This window comes from Triticum aestivum, chromosome 7D (assembly GCF_018294505.1).
Source record: "Triticum aestivum cultivar Chinese Spring chromosome 7D, IWGSC CS RefSeq v2.1, whole genome shotgun sequence".
Classification (NCBI taxonomy): Eukaryota; Viridiplantae; Streptophyta; class Magnoliopsida; order Poales; family Poaceae; genus Triticum; species Triticum aestivum.
The window spans coordinates 126,747,167-126,751,726 of record NC_057814.1 but is presented as its reverse complement, the minus strand read 5'-3'; positions in this window follow the sequence as shown (position 1 = coordinate 126,751,726).

Genomic DNA, 4,560 nt, shown 5'->3' with positions numbered 1-4,560 from the left:
CGACCACTCCCGGTGATGACCGTAGTTTGAGGAGTTCATGTATTCACTATGCGTTAATGCTTTGGTCCGGTACTCTATTAAAAGGAGGCCTTAATATCCCTTAGTCTCCATTAGGACCCCGCTGCCACGGGAGGTAGGACAAATGATGTCATGCAAGTTCTTTTCCATAAGCACGTATGACTATATTCGGAATACATGCCTACGTTACATTGATGAATTGGAGCTAGTTCTGTGTCACCCTATGTTATGACTGTTACATGATGAACCGCATCCGGCATAATTCTCCATCACCGATCCAATGCCTACGAGCTTTTCCTATATTGTTTTTCGCTTATTTACATTTCCGTTGCTACTGTTACAATCACTACAAACCCCAAAAATATTACTTTTGCTACCATTACCGTTACTTCCATATTACTTTGCTACTAAATACTGTGCTGCAGATACTAAGTTATCCAGGTGTGGTTGAATTGACAACTCAGCTGCTAATACTTGAGAATATTCTTTGGCTCCCCTTGTGTCGAATCAATAAATTTGGGTTGAATACTCTACCCTCGAAAACTGTTGCGATCCCCTATACTTGTGGGTTATCATGAAGCTAGAAGGCGCAATGAAGACATTGGTCTTCTATATCTTCAATGGCATCAGTTTCAGTGCTCAAGAATTCTTCATCAGGCAATTGGCTGCATCTGGATCTGATCTTTTTGGTCTGAAATTTTATGCTCCATGGGTTATGCGCCTCATCAAGCTTCACTCTGCTATCAACTATCAGCCCTCTGCGCGCAATCATCTCATATTCTTGCCAGAGGTTGATCTGTCTGTCGAAGCCATATACTCGAGCCTGCCAAGGAGCCAATTTATCTTCACAATGTCGATCACCAAAGCTTCACACAACCTATTGAAGGAGTTCTTGCTGCAACTCTATTTATCCTTTTGCTGGCAATACACGTGCACTGCATCGTGCCCATACTGAAGCCACTGAGAGTACCATTGCTCAAAGGCCTCAGAAGCGGTCTCGTGTTCTCAATGACCGAGAGCTTCTTGTTGCCCTGCATCAAAAACAGGATAAGCATCATGACTGGCTGAAGCGTCAGATGCAAAGCCTCTTGGTGGATGTTAATCGCATTCGCAACCTTGCCACCAAGAATGCTTTTGTCACTCATGAAACTTGTCGGCGGTCGTGGAAGAGTCTGACATTGCTGAGCGATGAAGATGATCTTCAACAAGATGGCTTCACAGAGAGATTCAAGTTTGATTCCACTCCTCCCAGGAACGCTGTCTTGCATTGGACTCCCTCACTCGAAGACTCTGACTACTCATCCTTAGCGGCAACTGTCTATGCCAGAGTCATTGATGACGAAGACGATGCTACTTCACCAGCTACAACTTCGCCTCCAATCGACACTGCACCAAGTTCTTCTACACCACCGGACCTCAACGACGACCCTGCAGCTTCACCTACTCCTCATGGGAACGAGTAGAAGCTCTATGTCTTCAAACCTTTTTGGTCCTTACTAACAAAAGGGGGAGAAGCATATGAGTTGATAGTCTTCAAGTGGGTCCATATGGGCAGTTATTATACTTCTGCCAAGTGCTTACAACTCTCGCTTTTGATACATTTGGTTCTTTGAGTTGTAACACTTAAACTTGATGGTCGTCTGCTACCTTTTCTATCAACTAAGTGATGTGATGATAAATTCCGCATGTGCGACGATAAATTCCGCATGAAGTCATTTTGTAGACGTCCATTTTTCATTATGCATGTCATTATGTTTGTTATATCTTTTTATGCATGATGATATGTCTTCTTAAGTTGAAGAGGATCTCCATAAGTACAACCTGCCATGTGCATTTGCATTCCAAAGCAAAACACTTATATGCACATCTTCAGGGGGAGCCTTTTGCTACTTATGAAGACAATACCTCAAGCCTTTACAATTTCACATACTTTCATCCCCGTTGAAAACTTCAACCAGTTTGTCATCAATCACCAAAAAGGGGGAGATTGTAAGTGCATCTAGTGCCACCCCTAGTTGGTTTTGGAGTATTGACGACAAACCTGGTTGAGGGACTAATGTGTTTGTGAGAATTGCAGGATAACACAGGTAGTAGTCCCTTGTTGATTCGGTTTACCTACCGGAGATGACCCCTAAAAATGTGTGAAGACATTGAAGACAATGGTGGTATGTGAAGATATTCACAACGAAGATTATGACTCGAGAAGACATTCACGTGAAGACTATGGAGTGCGAAGACATAGCTGTTTCGTAGTTTCCTTTTCTTCTTTGTTGAGTCATAGGAACCACTGTACTGTTAAGTGGGGTCCCAGTGAACAAAGTCAGAGTGACTAAAGTGATGCTCAACCAAATACTAAGTCTTCGAGCGAAGACAATGAGAGAAAATCTTATCCAGAGCTGGATGAGTCAGCTTTACTTGTAGCCCAAGTCAAGCTGCCGCGTGTGTTTGAAATCTGACCGTTGGAACATGTGTCAGTTCCTTAGTGACCCAGGGTCATTTCAGAAAAATCAGGTCAGGTTGCCTAGTGGCTATAAATAGCCCACCCCCTACACCATAAATTGGTGCCTGCTCAGAGTTAGTGCACGGCTTTTGTCGTTTGAGAGCAACCCACCTCGAAGCCTTTGAGAGAGAGAAATCCTTGCGAGGAGAAAACCCAAAACACCCAGAGCCAAAGAGTGTTAGGCATCACTGAAGTCTTTCTTTCCGCGTGACCTGAAGACTTGTTACACTTGGGGACTGTGAATCCTCCAGCCGGTTAGGTGTCGCGTTCTGAGCATCCAAGAGTCATTGTGGATTGCCGGTGAACGAAGTCTGTGAAGGTTTGGAAGTCTACCTTGAAGACTTACCAGAGTGATTGGGCGAGGACTAAGTGTCCTTAGCTCAAGGGGAATAAGGTGAAGACACGGTCTTCTGAGTTGAATGTCAGCCTCCCTAACTAGACGTACAGTTGTCACAGCAACTGGAATTGGTCCAACAAATCCTTGTCCTCACCAAGCAACTGGTTCTATCTCTTCCCTCACTTATTTACAGTTTGTCTTTGTGAAGTCATTTGCATGATTGCCTTGTCTGTTTGACTTCACTGTGTGACGACTATTGTTGCTTGGCTTCATACTATCTTCCATATTGATCCATACTACCTAGCTGCCAATAGTCTTCGTACTTTAGCTTCATTACTTGTTTGACTATGGCTTGTCTGGTGTAGTCTACCTTCCGCTGCATATCAATAGGTTCATTTCTATTGTTTGTCTTTGAAACTCTCATTCTTTGAAGACTTTCATAAAAATCGCCTATTCACCCCCCCTCTAGTCGATAACTAGCACTTTCAACCTTTCAGTTTGTTTATCAAAGACATGGTTTTACAGTCTCCTAAATGATTGTTGTTACTTATACATGTGTTCAAAATCCCCCAGTGGGTGGCTTAGCTGCGAATCCGATTCGCCTAAGTTTAACAAAATCCTACCGAGTGAAGAGCAAGCCTCTCACTCGGGGGCTTAGCTGCGAATCCGATTCGCCTAAGTTTGAAAAAATCCCACTGAGTGAAGAGAAATCTTCTCACTCGGGGGCTTAGCTGCAGTTCCGTACTCGCCTAAGTTTGGAAAAATCCCACCGAGTGAAGAGCAACCCTCTCACTCTGGGGCTTAGCTGCAGTTCCGTACTCTCCTAAGTTTGAAAAAATCCCACCAAGTGAAGAGCAATCCTCTCACTCGGGGGCTTAGCTGCAGTTCCATACTCGCCTAAGTTTGAAAAAATCCAACCGAGTGAAGAGAAATCCTCTCACTCGGGGGCTTAGCTACAGTTCTGTACTCGCCTAAGTTTGGAAAAATCCCACTGAGTGAAGAGCAACCCTCTCACTCGGGGGCTTAGCTGCAGTTCCGTACTCGCCTAAGTTTGGAAAAATCCTACCGAGTGAGGAGCAACCATCTCACTCTGGGGCTTAGCTGCAGTTCTGTACTCGCCTAAGTTTGAAAAAATCCTATCGAGTGAAGAGCAACCCTCTCACTCGGGGGCTTAGCTCCAGCTCCATACCCGCCTAAGTTTAAAACACACTCCGAGTGAAGAACGACTCTTTTGCTCGGGGACTTGGACACACGCTCCATCCTGATCCACAAGGACGACGAGGTGCAGGTCGACGGTGACCTTATCCTCAGAGCTGCACCACAAATACAATGTGCGCTCCATCCTGATCCGCAAGGACGATGAGGTGTAGGTCGACTACGACCTTCTCCTCAGAGCTGCGCCACAAGTACAATGTGCGCTCCATCCTGATCCGCAAGGACGATGAGGTGCAGGTCGACTGCGATTTTCTCCTCAGAGCTGCGCCACAAGTACAATGTGCGCTCCATCTTGATCTGCAAGAACGACGAGGTGCAGGTCGCCCGCGACCCCCTCCTCCGCGACCGCTCCGAGTGAAGATACAAGTTCCACTCGGAAAATAAAGACAAGCATATTAAAGGAAAAACAAAGTTCAGATAAATCCCACGAGGTTCTGGACTGCGGATTAAAGTACTCGGGCATCAAGCCCGAAGGAGTTTAACGGTTACA